At 48.0% G+C, this 23,138-nt stretch overlaps 2 long non-coding RNA genes across 2 annotated transcripts; both read left to right on the top strand.

Annotated features, from left to right (window-relative positions):
• The first annotated feature begins 6,653 nt into the window (after positions 1-6,653).
• Positions 6,654-8,035, top strand: LOC142872396 (uncharacterized). The gene is made up of 3 exons (XR_012920650.1): positions 6,654-6,844; positions 7,001-7,204; positions 7,534-8,035. It is a non-coding gene; the product is annotated as an uncharacterized LOC142872396 (long non-coding RNA).
• Positions 8,036-11,658: 3,623 nt separating this feature from the next.
• Positions 11,659-12,754, top strand: LOC142872397 (uncharacterized). The gene is made up of 2 exons (XR_012920651.1): positions 11,659-11,874; positions 12,360-12,754. It is a non-coding gene; the product is annotated as an uncharacterized LOC142872397 (long non-coding RNA).
• The last annotated feature ends 10,384 nt before the right edge of the window (positions 12,755-23,138 follow it).

Genomic DNA, 23,138 nt, shown 5'->3' with positions numbered 1-23,138 from the left:
TTTTCTTTTTGAGCCAGTCTTAGAGTCTCTGAAAAGGAGACTGTAACTATTTTGTTTATTGTCTCAAAAATATATTTGCTCTTATTTTTACCATCTTATTTTTATGCTTGTGTATTTTTTATGCATGCTTGATTTTCCTTTGTTTTCTGTCTTTTGCTATATAGACTATATTTTCTTCTCTTTTTATAACTTGGAATACATGTGTTCTATTTTCAAATGTACGAATGTTTTCTCTAACTTATAAGGTAATTCACCATCTGTCCAATGCTTGACATCTCTTTATTGGCTAAATATCTACTGAAATGATATCCTTAGACTACATTGAGAACCACACTGTGGTCACTTAACACATTCGAGCTGTGCTATAGAAAGGTCCAGCATCAGCCCCATGCATGAACCCCTCACTGACCACTCTGTTGCTCACAGAATTCCCTTCTCAGATCTTGATCGGGAGGGAGGGCTGCCATTAGCCACATTTCTGGTGTAATTAGTGTTCAACTAGTGTGAGGTTTCCTCTTGCCTTTTCTGCTCGGAAGAGAAGAAGAGTATTTTTGGATGACCAAGGGTCTCAGGTTGCATCCCTCGTGGGTGTGCTCATTAAGAAATAGAGATTAGCAGAACTGTCAGTGGTTTGGGGATAAGGAAGTGGCCCTTTTTACCTCGGGGTAGGATTCTCACCTTGCTTGGCATTCGGTGCCCAGCTTCTCCTTGGCATTTGCTGGGCACCTTGACCTTCAGATGAGAGGGAGCCAGCCTGTGTTTCAGAAGCCTCATTGTGCATCAGCTAATGAGAGTTTCTCAGTCTGTCCTCATCTGCACCACCATTGGCAGAAATCCTGCCTAGGCTGTGGCCAAGCATTAATTGATGTTCTCAGCTTCTGGTGCAGTTGCAATTTTGCAATTTTGCATGTGCCTTCAATGGTATTTTAATGGGAGGGTGGGAGAGGATGAATCAGGCAATCAGGCACCTGCTATGAGCCATCGTACTAATCTAGGAGTCTGCAAGTTTGGCTCTGAAAGACAGAACGAGAACCATGGTGCTATCAACGTTATATAAAGCTCATGGCTCTCATTTCAGCTGATGCCATAATCCAATATTTCCCAAACAACATGTTGAGGAGAAAGAGATCATAAAGTACACCACATAATTGAAAAAAAAAAAAAAGAAGAAGAAGAAGAAGGGAGAAAGAGGTTAACCAAATTGGGGAAATGGTACACTCTACACCTCTTGCACATTCACAATGGACCCCAGTGTATTAAAAATGAGGGGGTCTTGCAGCAGAAAAACCACTTTGACTTTGTTTTGGACCAGCACATCTCAGCACTTGTCTTTGAACCCTTTTTGGTAGGGCACCTGGGAATGTCTAATGGAACTGGTGTGTTCCCTGAATTCAGTACAAGAATTGATGGAGTATGGGCATGAGAGAACCTGGGGGAGAGAAGGCTGCCCCCCCAGCCCGCGCCCAAGGTCTGCCAAATCCCTCAGGCCACCGGTGTGATAGACTAGCTCAGGGTGCTCATTCTTTGATATTATTCACATTAATTAGATCTTTGGAAAACAAAATGCCTGGAGCGTATTTTCTTAATCTTCCACAAAACCAGTGCTACTGATTTATAATTAATCATGTATTTTCCAACTTCGTAGACAATGAATTCAGGAAGCTTTCATTTCAATTGTAGCTCTGTGTCTTATATAAGACAGCAACTGAAGGTGCTATTAATGTTACTCAATATCCAAGAATAATCCTTAGGATAGATTTCCTCATAAGTATAGTTTCACTTGGAACACAGATGAATGTGTCTGATTTTACTTTTCAGGCATTCAGTATAATCTGTATTTTGCTGTTAGCCTCGGTTACTGGGAAACTCAGAAACAAATATGGCATCCTGCTCCAAGACACTTTCTCAAAGTTATCCGGAAACATGAGCTTTCTCTATTCATTTTGTAGGATCTTTGAATTTTTAAATCTTTAAGTCTTTTATTTTTCTTTATTTCTTACATGTCTGAGAATCCCCTTAACACTAATTCTAACCCTTCTTAGGGAGAGGCAAAGATATACAATGTAACCAAAATGTCAATCAAAACAAAACTTTTTATAGAGTGGTGGGCAGGCGGGAGGGGGGAGGAGGAAAGGTTTGCATGATTCCATAACGTGTGTGGTGCACACCACAGGGGGATTGGACAAATCAGGGGGAGGGGAGGCAGGGGCAATATTTGTAACCCTAATAATATTTGTACCTCCATAATATGATGAAATAAAAATTTAAAAAAAGGAAAATACTTTTATATCCTTACACACCTCGGCCTCCCGGAGTACTAGAATTACAGGTGTGAGCCACTGCACCTGGCCTGTACCAATAATATTTAGATAATATTATTTTGTATTTTTATTAAACAAGAATGTTCCAGGACCATTTCTTGTGCATGTAATGTTTTGGGTCAAAAAATTTTTTTGAGGATTAGTTTGTAGAAATGGGATTATTGGATCTCAACTTGAACATTTTTTAGAAAGAGAAAAAGAGATGGAGAGAGAGAGTGTTGTATTGTTTTTTAAACGAATGATACTAATCATCAAGGCCACAAACATAAACACAAGTCTGAAGATACAGTAGCCATTGAAGTTTTAAACAGAATACAGAAATTTAGAAAGAGAAACACTGAAAATGATTATGTCACACCGAGGGCTTGAAATGACACCTCTCAAATACATCTCCACAATCCTATTTCAACAATGAGAACCTGACAATAGAATTAATTAAGCCAAGGAATCAATTGGGAGGGACCTATGCAGTTGAAGCCCCCAAAGATGGGTCCAGATGTAGGGAGACGAAAAGCAACCGCATTGTGTGAAGAGTGGTTCAGAATTCGTGGGTCTTCATGTTTTCAATCTGCAAAAGCTAGCCCAACCGGAAAAGCCTTAGAAGTCACTTAGTGATATTATCTTTATTTCTAAAGCAACAATATTAACAGTATTACTTGCAGCATCAGCATAATTAGGCCAGAGTAATTAAGACGTCTGTTAGCAGGGAAGACAGCTGGCACGCTCTGCATTCAGACTGACACGATTCCAGCCATAAGCATAATTGATGTGTGTTCAGTAATATGGAACTATGTCACAGAATCTGTGCAACGACGCGTATCTGACAGCTATAGGAAGTGCAAAGTCAAGTAGTAGGGAAAAAAAAATATGTTCCAGACGGTAGCAGATGTTCTTAGATCAAATATTTCTGTGAAAACCTGTGGTAGAAGAATCAACTGATAAAACAGCACAGGCGATTTCAGTAGCTCATGTCGTGATGAAGGAGGAAAGGGAGAGGAGGAAGAGGAAGCGGAGGAGGAGGAAGAGGAGGATAACAGCAAGGGAGATGTAGTCTGAGCCCCGGCTTCTCATGTCCGCCAGGAGGGCTGAGGGTGCTTCATGTCTAGAATCGTGGCTCTAGCCGCAGGTCCGGGCCGTGAGGTGCACGTTGGCTGAGGCAGGTACATTGTTCCAGGAGGCAATTTTAGTACTGGGCAGATTTGAAGTATTACTAGCAAAGAAATGAGCCAGAAGAAGGAAATAACAAGACAAAAAAAAAAAAAATGAAAAAGCAAGCAGGAGTGAGGGACGTCACTGGGGGTGGGAAGGGACTCTGTGATAATTATTTCACCCAGCTGGCCCCTCAGCGCCCATGTGCTCCTTGGAGAGGTGAACATATTGTCTCACCCTAACCCTCTCCCCCACCACTAAAATTTCACAGCATGCGGCATTTTCGCAGAATTTTAGGTGAACCATCAGGAATCACATGGAACTTGCATTCAAACTCAGGCATTTTTTGAGTTTTGTGATCCTTCCCTTTTCTGGGCCTCCTCTGCCTTCTAGATGTCAGCTGGTCTTGAAACTCGGCCCCTTTGTTCAAGAACTGACCCACTCTCACGCGTGCCAGTGCGAGGTGTTCCTGAGGACCTGGGGTGGGGTCATGGGGAGGCGCCGTTCTACGCCGTGCTCAAGGCTTTGCCGTCTTTCTGGCCCATGTACCTGTTCTTTTTCACTCCCTGCTCACCCCCTCTCCTCTCCCTCCGTCGTAGAGCGGAAGCTCCAACCTCTTCTCCCGCATTTTTGCTGCGCAGATGCCTCCGCCCCCTCCACCTCCCAATCTGCACATCTGAACCTGGCAAGGTCTCTGCTCAGCTGGGGCGTGCTGTTTGTCACCTCCTGAGAGTGGTCTTAGTCCACTCTTACTGCTACCACACACGTTCCTAGATACACACCAGAAATTCATTTCTCCCAGTTGAGGGGGCTGGGAGCCTGAGGTCAGGGTGCCCGCATGGGCGTTGCTGGTGAGGGCCTCTGCTGGTTGCGGACGGCTCACTTCTTGCACTTTCACAGGGTGAAAGGGGCCCTGAGAGCTTTCTGGGGTTCCTTTTATAGGGACACTAATTCCATCATGAGAGCTCCACCCTTGTAACCTAATCACCTCCTAACACCATCACATTGGGGTTTAGGATTTCAACAATATGAGCTTTGGGAGACTCAAAGATTCAGTTCATTGCAGAGGTCTAAAGGTTCCATATAACGAAAACTTTTTTGTTTTTATTTTACAGTTTTTATTTTTTACCACCTGCCTTTCAATTAAGTCTTGAATCTACTCATAAAAAGACAGGATGAGTAAATTTGGCAACTACTTATAGATAACTGGGCTGAGAAACTCACCCATCATGCCCTGCCTTGCTTTGATTTTACCTCTTATTATCCCCGACTCTGCATAACTGGGACTGCTAATATCTCGAACCAATAGAATTTGTCCTGTCCCAGTGCTAAGTTTTGTGGGAGGCAGGGAACATGTCAAAATGCATGATTGAATGTCCCTTGTCATACTAAGATGAGGTTAGACAGAAGTCACCTACCCAGGCCTGGGACTCAGATGTCCACTGGCAACCACTTGGGCTATGGACTGTTCTCCAAGTGTCCTTTTGTAATGGCACCTCCATCTACCCCATTGCTCAGGCCAGAAACTGGGGGCTGGGGGTTAGGCAACCTTTCAAGCTCCCTTTTCTTCAGGATCTATCCTCCCTAGAAGCGAACACCTGGTCACCTCTTCCTTTGGGACACATTTCTCCACCCCTAGTCACTGCCCTGGTTCATCCCTCACCAAGATCACCATGATTGGCTCCCAGCTGCTTTGACAGATCTTCTCATTTATCTCAACATAATAAATACTTTGATTAAATAAATAAATGCCAATATGATCATGTTAATCTTCTGATTTTCCCTTCCATGTTTTCCTGTTGAGTTTAGGGTAGAGGTGACTTTGCTTCTGGTGCCCTCTTTGCCAGGAGTGCCCTTCCTGAGCTGTGCGTGAGACAACCTTGCTTCTTTCAGATCTTTGCTCAGATTGCCCTGATCACGCCTTATAAAATTGCAGCCCCCGGACCCCTTCTCCCCTTGCTCTCTGTTTCTCTATAACCTTCATCACTACCTGCCTCATGCCCACACCCAAGAAGTAGGGACCTTCTTTCTATGTTCCACTATTTCTCTTTGGCAGAGATAGTATGTTATTAATAAAATTGCAAACATCCTAAATAAAATACTTACAAGTTAATTCATAGATACGCTACAAGATTTAATGTCATTGAAGGCTTATTCCAATAGTAGAAAATCTATTGATGCATATTTTAAATTAAAATATAAAAGTAGAAAAAATCTGCATATTTTCAGAAAAAGATGCTGGAGTGGTATTTAGTAAAGTTTAACTCTCATTCTCACTGACAAAGGAAAAACCTCTTAACTAGATATTACCGCCTTCCTAATGGCCATGCTCCTTCAGCCTCGAGGCTCTCCTGCTCAAACGTGGGGTTTTCACGTTGTGCATTTGATTTCTGCAGCACAGAGATTTTCACTTCTCCCTCGTGAGCCCAAGCAGGCATGAGCTGTCTCAGCTACTCAGATGGTGACACAGATCTTTCCGCATGAGCCAGGGAGAGCTACCTCATCTGTCTGGCCTTGTGGTTTCTCCATTTTTAAAAAGGGGAAATCAGTTGTTCTCTGAGTCACGTAATGTGTTTGTGACCGATAGTAACCCTCTAAGAACTATCTCGAGAAGTTACAGAGTTCAAACAATGACTTATATTAACACAATTAAGCATTGTATTAATGCTTAATACAGGGACTGCTCGCTCTCCCTCCAAAAAGTCAAGAAAAACGGCATCAGCTTTTGGGGGAGGGCGTGTCAAAGTGCTTGCTCTCCAGATCGAGAGCTAGCCTCGGTCAGCACGTGCAGCTGGGAGGCAGAGACGGATCAGCTCTACCCACAGTTCTGGTTTGGCTGCCCAAGTCCTCCGGGTGAAGAAGCCTTGGCTGCCCCGGAAGATGCTGGGCAGAGGGCACAGGTGTAGCCCCAGGTGTTGGGCTGAGCACAGAAGTGGCTTGACTTTGCTGTCCGTCATTGGCTGCTTCCAGCAATTCTCTGTTCTATAAACTCAAATAAAATTATGAAAGGAAAGATATCAATTACTTAGAAACTGCAGCCCTTCTCCTTTTCTTTGCTTTACACATTGGAATGTCCCTCCCCTCCTCCCAGGTCCTGTATTGAATATTGCAGGCAAACAAGAATCTTCCAGATGATGCACAATCAAGAGGTACAGAGGACTTTTTACAAAGGACTTCTGGAAGAGTCGGTCACATGTTCAGCATTTTCTCTGCGGGATATTGATTTTGCTGTTGCAGCGGCCTGCAGGGTATCAGTCCGTGGTGTGTGGGCAAGAAGACACCTGCTCAGCGACTACGTTTGGGTTCTCTGCATCGGCAATGTCCCCACTCAGGAGTGGCAATGGACAGGGACTGACCCAACTGCACCATTCGAGGTATCACGGGTTTCGTTTGCAAGATCACTGACTGGAGTGGCATTCTGTAGCCCTGGAGCTGGGAAGTTAGTTGTTTCCTATGTGAGTCAAACCCTGGGTTTGGTCTCAGTTGTTTTCTATTCTACCTGGAAGCAACCTGCCTTGTGTTCAACGCAGGGCAGGCTCGGAGCTGTGTGGTTATCAGTCCTCACGCTGCCTGGCTCGAGGGCTGTCTCTGAGAAAACTTCCTCTCTGCCTGGGAAGCAGGCAGTCAGGGCGGCTTTGGCCGGTAGACAAGATCCTCGCTCAGACTTTGCCGACCTCTGACCTCCACGGCATGTTTTGGTCCTCGTCTCTCTGAACTGTTATAGCACCTATTGAGTAAGTTCCTCTCGTGTTACTTAGCACATCCTGTTGTAACTGTTGCTTCTTCCATGACATTGCAAATTCCTCCTCTTTGGGGGAGGGAGTACTGCATGGTCACATGGCAGAAGGCGAGACCGTTAGTCTAACCGGCCACACTCCTGAACTCACACCTTTGGCAAGTTAGGCTCATCCAGGCCCCAGTTCTTTCCTCAGTCAGAAGGGATCCAAGGCTTCCTGCTTGGGTGCAAACTCAGTGCTGGTCTCCAGGCTTGCTTCCTGGTGCCTGTCTGATTAATGTCTGACATCCAAACCAGCAGGTGCACCTGCTTTATGTTTTGTTTTAGGTCTCGCTGTGTGGCACGGGCTGGCCTCTCACCTCGGCCTCCCAGAACACTGGGATTACAGACGTAAGCCACCGGGCCAGGTCCAAGGTGGACCTGGCTTCAAAACGGGTCGGAGGGGCTTGCAACGTCCAGCGGTGAGACTCCTGGAACCAGTGCCGGCAGGGCTGGACCATCCGAGTCCCGAGACACAGCACTGCCTGCTTGAGCCTTGCTTCTGCCCTGCTCCGAGATTCCTGCTTGCTACGCACCCCCCACCCGTGTCACCCACAGCTCCTTATGGAGGCCGGCATGCTTGTCACCAAAGGCCAACGTCGAGGGTCTTGTCCACCAGGCGAAGCCCCTTTCACTGCCTGCTGCTGCGTCTTTTGCCCACTGTTGTGGGAGTGTCAAGTGTGAGGTCTTGAAACTCGGGTTTTGAGTGTCATGTTTCCAGTGCTCTGTCCTGTTGTGTGATACAGCAGCCACGCAGAAAGAAAACAATTAATTATAATTTTAAAAATGGCTTTCATATATTTTATTTCACTTTATCCTATGAGGCCTGGTGTGACAGAGGGGATTTTAAGGGGAGAAAACCACAGAGTAATGGAGAGTGTGTGTCATTTTCCTGAAATCAACCGGGAAGCAAGTGGCAGCGTCTAGACTAAAGGCGGGGCAGTGGGGTCACCAGACTTCTAGCTCGGAATGCTTATCCCTGTCCCCTGACTCCCCAGAGACGTTGGTTGTGGCAGGGGCATTCTAGCAAGTAGTGAGGCGTGCGCCAGTGAGTCCATTTAAGGATTCGCTGGCCCCTATCCCTTTTGCAGCCATACGCCTGTCCTGGCTACAGGAGGCCTCAGGGAGGCTGTAAAAGGGGGAGACCTGCACCCCTAGAAGGTGCCTACAGCAGCAGTTCTCCAAGTGTGGCCCCCGGAGCGTCCATGCCAGCATCGCCTGGTCACCCGGCCCCCACCCCACACCTGCTGAAGCAGCGACTCTGGGCATGGGGGCCCGGCAGCCTGTGTTTTCACGAGCCCTCCAGGGGATTCTGAGGACCACTTTTCTGGAACTTTCTAAGCCACCACAAGCCCACTGGAGATTCCTCTGGTGGTGCAGGGGCCACTGGAATAAAGTTGTCCTTAAATACAACGAGATGTCCTTCCCATCTGCAGTGAGAGGCAGGAGGGGAGAAAGTGGAGAGTAAATTTAAGAAATTTAGGGGTTTTTATTGTTTTCTTTTTTTAATTTGGTGGACACAGGTTGGAAACTCTGTAGGGGCTGCAGAAAGACTGGGTGAATTGTCCCTCTGAGCGGCGGGCCGAGATGATCGAGATCCAGCCCACTTATGTTTTGCAGCACGCCGGACATTGCTCAGTTCTCCTAGTTCTCTCCTCCACCTGCCTTCTCACCTTGGTCCCTCTCATGAGTATTCTCAGTTGTATTATTTCAGCACTGAATGGGTCTAACCCCCAAACAAAGCGTGTGAGGTCATGTGATGGGTAATGCCAGGTGACGCTGGTTGATCTACACGTGTGAACCGGGGACCGGGTGCCCCCACTGTGCTGAAGATGCCGGGGAACAGGAGGGTAAAGGTGACCCAGCAGAGGCAAGGCAGGTGTCATTTCCTCTCACCTTAAAGAACCAGCCTAGGCCACCTCTTCCAGGCAGGCCACCAGCACAGGCTGGGCAGGAGCTCCATCCCCGTGCTGGTGACAGTGGTCAGAGTGTTACAACCTGCCGACTGCCCGTGTACCTTCCCTTCCCTCTGCTCTGGGTTGTTCTGGCAGAGGGTCTGTGATCGTGCCTTTGTATTCCAGCCGGAAACTTCAGGACCACGAGTGACCACACGCCGGTGCCCAGCTGATGTCTGCAGAAGGGGAAAGTGACTCCAGGAAAACCTTTCAGACTCTACCCCTGGGGCGGGGGGATACTTTCAGCAGGAAACCAGACAGGCACCCCTTACCTGTGTTTGCCGCAGGTACGACCACGGGCTATTACTATTAATAGAATCAGCCTCCTCCAGGGAAACTGTACAAGACGCGATCACTCATCTAAAGGGACAAGATAAAGAAAACCCAAAGGAGAAAGATAAAGATAAAAGGGGCCCAAGAGAAGGCAGGCTTACCAGAATACCCTCAGCAACCTGGTGTGTCTCTGGCTGCTTTTTCATTTCATTTAGCTTTGTCTTTTTTTGAGATCATTGTATTAATAGATTCACATACAGTTGTGAAAAACAATATGTGAGATCCCGGGTACTCTTTACTCAGTTTCCCCCCATTGTGGCACCTGCAGCACTGTAGTACTGTCTCACAATTAGGGTGTTGACATTGACACACTCTTCTTAAATCCTGTGTCCTGGGCACCCCATCTCGCCCCTGCCCCCCCCCCCCAGATCACTCTTAAAATAGGGTATCTGGGCCAGGTTGAGAAATTGAGGAGCCATGAGTTCCGTGCTGTGGGGTTTTAGGGTTCTAAGGAGACGTTTAGGTGGTTTGTTTCCAGGCTACAAGCAGCTGTGCCTGTGTGCAGGTGAGGACAGAGCGGATGGCACCTGTGATGGAATCTGCGGGAAGAGCTGGGGACTCTCTGGGGACCGGTCACCGCCGCCAGCCAGCCTGGGTGCCTGGTGCCTGCGTGAAGGAGCTGGGAGGAGGGGCCCAGATCCCGGGGCACACCGGCCCTGCCCGGCCTGGGGGTACCTGGGCGGAGGGAGGGAAACGCAGGCACTAAAGTCGCCCGCCGTCTCCCTGAGCTGGGATTCGGGGCTGTGAACTGGCAGGAACGGGGACCCCGGAGGCGGGGGCGTCCACAAGTGGCTTTGCGGCAAAGCTGCGTGGCGGTGGGGGCGGGTCAGTCGCGCATGGCCTTTATGAGTCCCTGGAAGGAAAGGGAGGGTCCCGGTGTGCGCTTCTTGTCACGTGACAGCTGCCTCTACAAACTCGGAGATAATGCACCAGTCCCTGAAAATCACAGTCGTCAGAGAAGCCATCCTCTGGGGGCTTTGTCCCTGCAAAGGTGGCTTTCGCAGGGACATCCAAGTTCCTACTCTTGACGCAGACTGGGCTGGGGCCCACCCAACGACACAGGTGCTTCACCAACTTCACTATAAAGGAACGTCTCATAGAAAGCCGCCCAGAATTGTTTAAATCTCCCTTCCCAAGTGAAGCGGAAGCCAGCCTAAGCACCGAGGATGGCTCCGTCCTCCGCCGACACCTTCCAGCAGTCGGGAAGTTCAAAGCTGGGACCCGGCTGGCTCTGCGAGGCTGGCAGCTGCAGGAGGTGTGGACAGGAGCCAGCCGCGCACCGTGGGGACAGCCAGCATGCAGGAGAGGCCGCCCTGGACGGGCAGACGGCAGCGGGAGCGAGGCTTGCTGGGCGTGTGTCTGGAAGGGCGCCTGGCTCGCGGCCCGCGGGCATCTGACGCCGGGGTGGGGCGTGCTCAGCTTCCGGCAGCACAAAGACAATCAGAGGACTTGGCGGGAAGAGAAGAGGCGATTTTGAGGGGAAATGAGCCACAGAAAGGAAGATGAAGGCCCGAGAGGGGTTTATGATCTAGATCCGAGCCGTGTCAGCAGAGAGGGCGGGCGCGGGCCCCGGCGAGCTGGCGTCTGGCGCCCTGGCCCCGGGTCTGCTCCCGGCTCTGCGTCTCCACGCTGCGAGACCGGCTGCAGGGGCGGCACTGAGGGCCGCCGCACGGTCAGGGAGGAAGATCCACACGCGTGCCTGAGCGGGCGTCGTTGTGTGTGTGCGTGTGCGTTGTAGCACACGTGTACCTGCGTGAGCACATGTCTGTGTGTTTGAGAGTGTGTTTCTGTTCATGTGTGTATATGTGTGTGAGTGTGTATCTGAAGGTGTGCCTGTGTGTATGTGCATGTCTGTGCGTTTCTGTGTGTGTATGTATATGTGTAGGTGTGCGCATGCGTGTGTATGTCCCGGGGGTGGGAGCACGGTGTGTAGCGGGCAGAAGCAAACAGAGGACTGCAAGCAGGATCGCTGAGCAGAGGGCTGAAGGCAGAGCTGGACGTGAGAGCAGGGGCCCTGGGGGCAGAGTGCCAAATCCCGAAATAAAAATGCCGCAGCTTCTCGCTGTGACGTCCGCTGGACACCAGAGCCCGACACCAGCGTCACGCGGCCAGCGCGGTCCTCTCCTCTTGCGGAAGAGAGAGGGAAGCGCAGGCCTCTAGCCTGACCGCTCCTGGCTGGGCCCCACCGTCTGCCAGCGAAGACTTCCCCTTCCCCACAGCCCTCACCACTTTGTGGACTTTGTGGACTTGGTGGCGTCAGAGTTTAACGTCTCCGGCCAAAGCACGCTAAAATACGCCGCGCCCTGGTGTGGTCCACAGGGCTTTTGAGATTTAAAAGCAGGTGCTGGAAACTTCTCGAAGTCTGCCAGCCAAGCCGCCCGTCCTTGCTCTTCTCTGTCAGGGCAGGGTCATGTGTGGGGTGTGTGTGTGTGTGTTGTGTGTGTGTTGTGTGGTGTGTGGGTGTGTGTGTTGTGTGTGTGTTGTGTGTGTGTGCGTGTTGTGTGTGCGTGTTGTGTGTGTGTGTTGTGTGTGTGTGCGTGTGTGTGCACGTGCAGAAGGGGTGAAATTGAGAGACACAAGTAGAATTAACCTTCACGAGACAGACAAGACAAAGGGACAAAGAAACAACCAACCAGCACCCCTCGTCTTCGTCTACCAAACACTCTCCTGCGGCTTTCGGGGCTGGCTCCTCGTCTGGGTCAAGGGACCTGGGACCAGGCCACCCTGTTTCAGCCGCAAAAATACTGTGCAAATGCCATGCCAAAACTCTGTGATTTGTTTTGTTTACTGTTTTGTTTATTAAATTATTCTATTTATTTTCAACAGTTGTGTGAACCAACCAGTCCAGTTCTTACAAGCGTTGGGGGTCATGTTGGAGACAGGAATCCAGAGCATGCGAGGGACGCTACGCGAGGGTGACCAAACGCTGGCCTTGGAGGCTGAGGGAGGCTGCATGACAAGGGATGTGGGCGGCTTCCAGGAACGGAGAGCAGCTCCTGCGTGGCAAGGACCCCGGTCCTCCAGCAGCAAGGAGTGGGACTCTGCTAAGAACCTGCACAGGCTTGGAAGTAGATTGTCCCCCCTGGGCCACCAAAATGAATGGCAGGTGGCAGACACCCTGATCTGTCTCGTAAGACCCTGAGAACCCAGCTGAGCCCTGCCTGGGCTTCCCACCTACCGAGTCCTGAGCTAATAAACTCGGTTTATCTCAAGCGGCCAAATTGGTGGTGATTTGTTACAGAGCAATAGGAATTGAATACAGTCTTCCACCTTCCTTGAAGGAAGAAAAATTTAGAGGGAATGGAGCACCGATGAGTAGCTCACTAAATTACCTTGCCACACCTGTATTGATACCTGGTCTCCCACAATGGATAGAAATTGCCTATTATCACATACCTTGACCAATACTGAGTTTTCTAATTTTATTTTAATCCCGGACAAGTGAAGATGTCAATTTGCTGGTCACTTCAGTTTGCATTTCTTTGCTCTCTCGTGAGAAGTGACTCCTTTTCACATGATGCTTAGCTCAGCAACTGTCAGAGCCTGTTTTCTGAATTTCTAGCTGAGAGGATTTTCCACTTACCTTGTATAGCTAGTTTCTCTGTTTCTACAGAACCCCCTACACATTCGGTTCTATGTAAACATGTGCTGAATAAATGTCCGAGTCGACAGGTAATGAATGAATCGATGAGTCGTCAAGAACAGGGGCTTTTGCTGCTGAGAAATGCAGTGTCTTGGTGACAGAACAGGGCTGCCCAGTGGCCCGACAGAACCCCAGCTCAGCTGCACAGAGGCCCACCTGACATTCGGATGTCCTTGGCCACGTTGGTCTGCAAGGCAGGTGGCCCAGCAGTGGCCGAGAAAGAAGCACTTACAGAGCAGATGACGGGCAGGGCGTGGAGGGAGGGAGGATGGAAGTGACCAGGGACACGGACGTCTGGCAGCCGGTCGAGTTGCTCAGGGCTGAGTGACTAAGACTCTGGGACTTCGTGACTGCTTCAGCCCACTGCTTCAAGCCACCCAAGATGTAAGATTAGATCAGAGTTTGGGTTTGTGGGAAACACATCTAATTTCTTTTAAAACTTTTCATGTTTAGATACATTCAAAAAGTAATGTATTTGCTATTTAAGATACTTCAGAAAGTTTAGAAATATAGTGTATTTTTAAAAAGACAAAAGAAATCTTTTAACCTTCTAATATTACTCCCTTCAGAGGATGAATTTTGACTGACATATGATACTGGAAGGAAAAGTGGATGTGTACTGTGTGCAGTGCATTTTGTTTTCAGGTAACAAAATATCTTGGATATATTTTCATAGAGACAAATTTCAGATTAAGAAATTGGGATCCATAGATCCCAGGAGTCCCAGTGGATAAACCTCAGGATGCTTAGAGACCCTGACATTTCATGTGCATTTTCGAGGGCTTGGAGGCATTCTGTAATGTCTGAGCTTTTTATCACCCCAAAGATATGAAAACAAAACAACCCCAACCATTTTCAAGTCTTTTTTTTTTTTGACATTGTGATCATTTTATAAGATTGTGAAGCCTTTTATGAAACTGCCTTTAAATGCTGAGTACCCCCACGCCCGGGATCCCAGCAACTGACACGGCTTGCAGTTCTCACCGGGGAGGAGGGCTCTTACCAAGTCACAGCGAGGATGAAAATCCCACCCTGGTCTGTCCCTCTCTTCTCTCCTGCATATCTGACCAGGACACGTCAGGGGGCTCTTGGGGATTCCTTTTGGCTTTGTCTCCCTGCCCTGGCCTCGTTGCTGTCTCTCTACACGTGTGGTTGTTTCTGTCTTGGTGTCGGCACCGTTGCTCGGGTAGTGGGCTAACCATCAAAGCTCCGGTCCTCATTTACCAGCCCCTCGAGGACCCGCTCCATCTGAGATCTGCACGCCAGCCCCTCCCAGGGCAGTGCCCCAGTGTCCGAGGGGCACTCGGGGCTGCCACTATGTGAGCGGCAGGCGCGGCGTGGACCATCTGCAGACCCTTCCCGGCACGTGGGTGTGCAGGGCAGCGTGGGGCAAGAGGAGATGGAGACGGAGCATCTCCTTAGGGAACAGTAGTTTAAATAAGTTGTTAATTAAACTTATGAAGTTTGGGTTTTGTTGAACTATTCTTTAGGGCATCAGAGTGGGGCAGGGTGTGAGTCGAGGAATAAGGGCCGCTAACTCAAGCTGCCCTCAAGAGGGTTAGAGGAGACTGGAGGAGACAGTGCTGAGGGAGAAGGGTGAGGGTGAAGAGTATGAACCTGTCTTCTATTAATGCAATTTTACACTCTGTTGTCTCTGGACTGTCTTATCTCTGTTCTGTGAAACTGTCCATTGTGGCCCTAAACTGTCAATAAAAGTGATGTGTCCATTTAAAAAAAAAGACATACAAATAGAAAAATCCATAGATCATAAATGCACAGCTCAATGAACTTGTAGACACTGAGTGCACCTGTGTAGCCCTGCAGCCACAGCAAGAACAGCACCAGAGTGGCGGGGCCCAGGGAGGCCTCCCCGCTCCCCAACCTCCCTTCCTCCCGGCGGTCAGCCTCCTCCTGACCTCTGTCGTGATCCATTAACTTTGCTGCGTTGGAACTGCACATATATGGACTTCTGTGAGCCTGGTATGTGGAGTAACAGGCACCCCATCCTCGGTTCGTTCCACGAGTATACACAGAAATTCAAGAGATCTACCTAATAGTTGAAAAATTTATAAGAGAAGTTAGGAAAGTCACCAAACTCACTACAAATACACCAGAATAAGTAAAAATTGTGTTTAGGAGCGTTTAGCCAGTTAAAACATATAATGAGCCGGACGCGGTGGCGCGCGCCTGTAGTCCCAGCTACTCGGGAGGCTGAGATGGGAGGATCGCTTGAGCCCAGGAGTTCTGGGCTGTAGTGCGCTATGCCGATCGGGTGTCCGCACTAAGTTCGGCATCAATATGGTGACCTCCCGGGAGCGGGGGACCACCAGGTTGCCTAAGGAGGGGTGAACCGGCCCAGGTCGGAAACGGAGCAGGTCAAAACTCCCGTGCTGATCAGTAGTGGGATCGCACCTGTGAATAGCCACTGCACTCCAGCCTGGGCAACATAGCGAGACCCCGTCTCTAAAAAAAAAAAAAAAAAAATATAATGAAAAGATATCCCTTTTATAAGAGCACCCACAAAATAAAATAGCTAAGAATATCCTTAATGATAAATATAAAATAGCCAAATAAATAAAACTAAAATTGAAGCTAATTTTTTTTCTTTTTTCCCAGAAGGAGCAGCCATGTGTTAGAATGGAAAAGTCTATGTTTTAAATTGAATAAATTTCCCAAATAAATCTGAAAGAACACATAAGTGGAAATACCTAAGAAAACTTTCTACACAAAGAGAAATGCACGAGAACCACACAGTGAAAGCAAAGCAGGTGACTCTGAATGTCACTGGTGCAAGAAGTAGGAGACCAGTGAACACTGCCATGTTCAGTAAAAACTGATCAGTCTTTAACATACATTAAATGAGGTGTCACTAATTCATGGAGAAATGAAAGATTTCTCAATCAGGGATGGTGCAATAATTAGCCAGATTTTGGGAGAAAATATCCACTTCTAACTTTACAAAATAAACTGCAGATTGATTAGAACTCAGTTATTTTAAAATGTAGAGTAAAGAAGACAGACTAACTCCTTGGTTTCTGGATGAAGTAAGGACTTTCTAAGCTTAAATCTGGTAGAAGGCATTAAAAAGGATAGCTTTGAGTACACACAAAAACTTTATGTCAGACATCACAAAATAAGTGAAAGGCAAATTACAGGCTAAGATCCCTCCCAGTTTTCCCCCAATAAATAATATTGAGAAAGGATTTAAAATGTTGATAAATAAATGGTTCATATGAATCAATGAGAAAAGCTAGAATATTCCATTAATAGACAGGCAAAGGAAAAGTTTAGAAAACTCAGAAAGATGAAATGCAAGTATCTTATAAAGAAATGGCAATGTAGTCAATGCCACTAAAATAAAAAAAAAACCCAAAGTTGAAGAAAAAAGACCAAATTTTGTCTCTTCAACTAGTAATTAATACTAGCGTTCAAGGGCATGAAGATACAAACAACGCTGAAACACACAAAGATATCTCTTTGCTCATAAGAGTGACAGCGTATTAAACCATCGAACAGGTAGTTATTGGGTGATGTCCAAGTAAATGAAATCTCCCACGACATGGAGTTTTCTGTTTCATGCAGCAGTGGAGGTCATGTTTAGACAAGAAGGTTAATGAGTAGGACTTTGGGGGGCAGAAAAGCAAGAGGGATCCAGTCTCAGGAGGAGCAGGTGCTGAGACGGGAAGCCGAGGCAGAAGAAGGCGGAGAATGCTGAGATGCTCAGGAGGTAGGGGCTGGACCACCACGGGCTACAGAGGAGCTTGGGACTGCTCTTGTGTGGAAGTGGGGGCGTAAGAGACAGAAACATGGGATGAATTTTGACCACGAGCACGACATGATCATCTGTGTCTGTTGGGAGGATCAGCAGTACAGAGAGTAAACTAAGGGACAGGGGAGAGCCTGCACAGAGGGTGCTTCCTCTGGAAGCTTGAGCAATGATCCTTCTGCAATATGATGAAATCCTAAGCAAGGGCAATTATAGTTAGGACAAAATAGGGGGATGGATTAGAATGTCAACTCCCTGAAGGACTCTTTTTGGGATCACTCCTGTTTTCCTAACGTCTAGAAAAATAATTGACCAATAGCTGGCTGTAAATAAATATTGGTTGAATGAATTAGTGGGTAAAAAGAGACAAGATATTTACAATGTAACACTGGTGAGTTGCTAAACACAAGAGATTGTGGTGGAAAACTCTAGGAAGGGCAGATCAAACAGTAATTCCTCAAAACAACCTTACCTCGATTAGTGAATTCATCCAACGTTGCCTCATAACATTTCTTTAGATATTACTCTTAGTTATAATTCTATAGGCCATCAAAATATTTCAAGGGCCACTCAATGTTTTTCTTAAAAATGTGTGAACATGCTCATTATACAGACATAAACGCCTTGCTAGGGTTAATACAAAAGCATTTTCTCCCTGTTTGGTTTTCTTGTAATTTCATTTTAGTCTTTTTTTCTTTTTACTTTTAAATAAGAAGTGTTACTTTTTATATTTTCAAACATGACAGTGTATCTCTTTGAGAGTCCTTCAAAACTGAAGCATTGTGTCAATGTCAATTTCCTTATGGAAACTGTTACTATTGGGAGAAACTGGGTACATGGAATCTATTATTTCTTAACACCACAGGTGAATCCACAATTATCTCAGAACAAAAAGCTTTATTAAAAGAAAAGCCTGAATGATGCACCTCCTCTATGAGGATTTTTCATACTGTTATGTCAAAAGGAAATCTTGAATTTACATATAGCCCCTGGGAAATAGTTTATTATCTGTATTTTCCTTATAGATGAGCCCAGAAGAGAAGATTGTTGCTAGGCTGTTGCCATTGCAGCTTTTGTTTTTTCAGTTGCATTTCCAAGGTAAACATATCTCTTATTTACAGCCCCCAAATTGCAAGATTGTCACCATGGTTATTCTTGCTGAAGTTTTATCACTTCCTCTCCGGATGTGGTTTGTTCTGCCTGCAGGTTTGCCATCGTTTCAGAGCAGTGAAAAATGAATCATGTCACTGTGCACCCGCATAGAGCGATGTTGTCTCCCGCTATATGATTCAGCCCAAACCGTGTAGAAAAGTCCCTGGTTTAATTGGTCTGGTCCCTTGCTGGTGGTCGACAGGTGTCCACACAGCCCTGGCTGGGCGGGTGGTGAAAACAGCTGCGTGTATGAGTGTTGTCTGGGGCGGGTGGGGTGGGGCAGGCAGGTGGATTGGCCGGGCAGGCGGAAGTTTCCTGAGTCTCTTCCTCTCCCTCGCTCTCCTCTTGCTGATTCTGCCAGGACGTGTCTGGTCTCGGGCATCCTGCAGTGCCCATGCTCATCCCTGGCCCCAGGTTTCTATCCTCCCGGGCTCTATCCCCAGCACCTGTTGTTCCAGAGGCCAAGCTGCCCGTGGTTAGAGACTCAGCTTCCAACACACGAAAGCATCTGACGCACGTCGGCTGTGTCCCTCTGGTTTCCGTGGCCCTGTCCATGTGCTTTCTGTCTCTGTTGCAGCCACGCCCTTCTTGGGAACTACTGCGCAGCAGCTGGTCTCCCTGAGTCCCCTTGGCCCGTCTCCAGCTTAGTCTCCGCAGGCAGCCAGAGCGATCTCTTTAAAACACACAGCGCATTGCATCACTCCCTTGCTTAATGCCTTTAGTGACTGCCAAGTACCTCCGGATAAATGGAACCATGGCTCCTGTGCTCCCCTGCCCAGCTGACCCTGTGTTCCTGCCAGCTAACGGCCCTGCCTCTGCAGGCCACCCTCCAGCTGTGCACACATGCAGGCCAGGTCCCCTTAAAAGGCCACCACCGTGGAGTAGCCACAGGCATCTTGGACCCAGCGATTCGGTTAGCTTGCTGTCCATGCCAGTGTCCTGTGAGTCTGGGAGATTGTTCTCACTTTTGGCTCCACTTCCTCCTAAGGTCCCTGGGGGACGATGTGTGCTAGATGGTAGTACACCTGGCTTCAGTATTGACTTTCCACAGCCACCACTGGGGAGAGGAGGGGAGGCAGACTCACGTGTGTCATTGCAGGGCACCAAGAGACCCCCTGCCCGACAGACCTACAGCTACTGGCCTCCCTGCTCCTCTCTGCCTGTGTCCACCTCCAGCGGGCCCGGCACGAAGGCATGAGCCCAGTAGGATGGAAATGCCTGTCGTTAGGGCCTCTAGGAAGGGCTCCCTGTGAGGTTGGAAGGGGGATGCTAGAATGGGGTCCAAGAACCACAGTGGGCTTAAGGTATGCCAGAGAAGGGAGGAGCTGGGATCCTGAATCCCTAGGATGAGCCCAGACATGAATCCGGTGACATCAGGATACTTCCCGGAGCCCCCTGGTACAGGTGGATCAGGGCAGGTCTGAAAGATTCCAGAATCAAGTAGATAGTACAGTTTAGAATGTCTAGATGAGCAATAAAGGCATATCACCCCTCACTTTATAGTTGAGCAAACTAAGGTCCAGAGAGATTCTGAGATCTTCCCTGTCTTACAAGCGACAGAGGACAGGCCAGGGCTCATGTCCAGGGCCTTTCGTGAAGAAGCCAGGGTCACCTGCCTGTTTCATAGCTGGGTAGCTATGCCCTTAGCAGGGCTGCTGTTTGCAGCTGTTCAGGCCTTTCTTCACTCCTTATAGACTAAAATATGAACAGCACCCCCTGGGTGTGCAGTGCACAATCTACACAACTGTACAGAAAGGCTCTGAGCCAGAGTCACGGCAAAGGCCTGGGTGTTTCGTGCTGGGGAGGCCCTTGTTACTGCACCCAGGATTCAAGATGCTGATGGTGGGGGCCATGTGTGCCTGGCCCAGGACTGCTAGGCCCTACCTCCTGGGCTGTGGGCCACTCCGAGGCCCAGCCAGCTGGTCAAACTGAGTCAGGAGCTGAGCCCAGCAACGCTTTGCAACAACAAGGCCCTGGAGCCCTAAGTGCAGGAGGAGGACATGGACAGGGCCACAGTCCATGCAAGCAGGCAGAGGCCAAGACACCACTGGGAGAAGAAGGCTCGGGTAAAAGCAAGTAGTGCAGCAACTGGGAGTTTAACAATGAGTAAAGTGTTGATGGACGTTAATAATCTCACGTAGTCACAGATCTCCTTTCAGCTTGTAAACCGTTTGCATATCATTGTTGTATAATATTTGGTCTTTGCAGGAACCCTATGATGAGATGTTATTCTGCCCACGTCACCCACGTAGACTTGGAAAAGGACAAAATGGGAATCCGAACCTAAGTCTTGGCAGTTTTGGGGCACCCATCCTGCACCACAGCGCCCTCTTCTGGTCATAGAGGAAACTTCCGATTTCAGTCTTCACCTGAGTCCTCTCCACGTGGGTGAATGACGTGGGCGAGTGGACCCGGGTGGAGGGAGCGGACAGGTGTGGACACTTGACCCAGGTGATGAAGAGAGCGCGGCAAGTGGTCAGAGGTGAAATGGAAGCCTCTGGCGGGACCACAGAGACAGAGCATTGCGCGTCTGAATCGCTAAAGCAACGTTCTGCCACAAAAGCAGCAAAAGATTCTCCCAGGCCACTGCCCTTGGTGAGATCTCTGTGTGCTCTCCACAGGCCCACCCTGCTGGAAGACTGTCTCTCCTTCCCTCTTGCCCAGGAGTGAACCTTTCAGTGTTCAAACGCCTTTCCTCCTGGCGCGCCCAAGCAGCCGGGCCAGGCCCGCAGCTCCTTCTGTGTTTCTAGGGGCCTCATTTCATATTCCAGTAATTTTGCATTGTTCTGTGATTTTTCTTTTTATCAAAGCAGCTTCTTCAGCTTGCAGGTAATGTGTAGAAAAATACAGAAGCAAAATGAAAATCACTCTCAATCCAACCCTGAAGATACAAATCCCTTTAGAGTCTGCATGCACCTCCTTCCAACTCTTAGGTATAGCCCTGGGTTTACACTTTGCTACTAATATTATATTCTATTTTGTTTCTTAACACATCACATTGTGGGTGTGTTGTGGAATGTTTTATAGACACTGTTTTTAATAACCTATCACATTCTATCCTGTGGCTGGCCCACGATTTTTTGCAGCCATTCCCCCCCTTTTTGGACATTTCAATTGTTTTTAAGCTTACTATTTTGAAAAATGTATGCGAATCTTGGTTGTTGGAGTTGAGTCCTGGAAGTGAAATCACAAGATCAAAGGATTTCTAGTTTTAAAACTCATGATCCTCACAGCCCCAGAGCCTCGAGGTGGGCAGTGACAGTTCCCCACAGCAGGTGTGGATGTGCCCATTTCTCCCGCCCCAGCCTGAGCAGCAGGGCAGGCACATGTGTGCCTTTCTCTTTTGTTTTGATGTGTGTTCACTTGATTCTCAGTCCAGCAAGCGTCTTCTCATGTAGAGGAAGTCTCTAAAGAAGCACGATGAAGAACAGTTATTTTCTCTGCCCATAGAACCAACAATTTCAGAAATAAGACCAAAGAAGAAGGACAGGCGGGGCAAAAATATCAGAAATCATGTTGTTGTTGATTCTCGATGACGACGAAGGTGGAGGATGAAGCTTCATGTGAGAGCCGGATGGGCCTGCTGGCTGAAGTGCAAATTCAGCAACACCCTTCTCCCAGCCAGGGCAGGGCAGGCTGGAAAGACAGCTGGACTGACAGCTGGACAGGCCTTCCCAGGTGTGGGCACCGCCTGGCAGTCAGCAGATGAGGGTCACCCCCTGCAGGCACCTGGCTCCCACAAGGAAAAAGGGGGCAGGTGAGCTGAGCACCTGGAATTTAGTTTTCTGAAATGAACCAGTCAGAATGGTCTGCTTCCCTTGGGGGAAGGTTAAGGAGAGGTCAGTACGCTGGGGGAAGGTTTCCCACTAAGGATGTGTGGAGAGTGGGGACGGGTGCTTCTCTGTAGCTTTAATCATCCAACTCTATTTTTTTTCTATTACTGCTAAGCTATTTTGCATACTTCCTACTGTGGTTGACATACAAAAGTGTTTTGTTAAAAAGTCTATTTAAATTTTGATTTGCCTTTCCTTCCTATTTAAGATTTTTTGAATTATGAAAGTTTTAAATTATTACTTAGTCAGATCCACCATTTTTTGGATGGCGTTTCTATCCTGGAAATCAGCCACCGTCATCTTCTTCATCGTGTTTGAGTGAGTTCTCTGTGCCAAGCAATCCTCTGAGACCTGCAGCGTGTCTCATCATGACACCCTCACAGCGGCCCCCGTGGGGAAGGAGCCATTGTGGAAACTGAGGCATTGTTAGGGGCAGTGAGCCGCCAGTAGCAACTGAGGTCGTGTCGGGTGGTCTGGCTCTGACTGCAGCCCTGCTCGGCGCTCACATTCCAGGCTCGAGTGTTTGGGAAATAAAAACACTCAGTTATTTGGGCTTCTGATTACTATGCCAGGAAGCGAGCCTGTTATTGCTGATAATTTTTTTGTAGAGACGATGCGGATTCCAATTTAGGAATGATAAAAAGCTACCGGACAGGCTGTGACTCACTTTAATGCTCTGTTCTGAGAAACATCAAAAGCGACCACAGATTTATCTGCTGCCTGGAGACTCAGCTGTTCCCAGAAAGTATTCGCATACTCGGTACGGCCGGTGGTGTGTTTCCTTCACCATGTTAGTATTATTTCAGTTGCAAAAGTCAATGGCGTTCGTTGAAATAGTTCAAAAACTACAGGAATATATATTAAAAGTAGTTCATAGCCCTTTAAAATAATACTTAAATAATAGTAAGTCCCGAAACAATAAATAATAAACAGCTTAAATAATATTACCTAAATAATTAATACTTAAACGAGTGCCACCATTCACGAGTGCTCACTGTGTGCCAGGAATGTAGTTCGTTTAATCCTCAAAACAGCACTTTGCTTCCAGCACTATTCCTGTTCCTGTCTCACAAGTGAGGAAACTGAGGCACAGAGAAGTCCAAGGTCCACAGTTAGTAGGTGCCAGAGCCGGAATTCCAACATTAATGTCCGGCGCCAGAGCCCATGGCCTTACCTACGTCACTCTGACAATCCTTGCAGGCAAAAATGAT

Source organism: Microcebus murinus, chromosome 8, assembly GCF_040939455.1.
Source record: "Microcebus murinus isolate Inina chromosome 8, M.murinus_Inina_mat1.0, whole genome shotgun sequence".
Classification (NCBI taxonomy): Eukaryota; Metazoa; Chordata; class Mammalia; order Primates; family Cheirogaleidae; genus Microcebus; species Microcebus murinus.
This window is presented reverse-complemented; position numbering and strand designations above follow the sequence as displayed.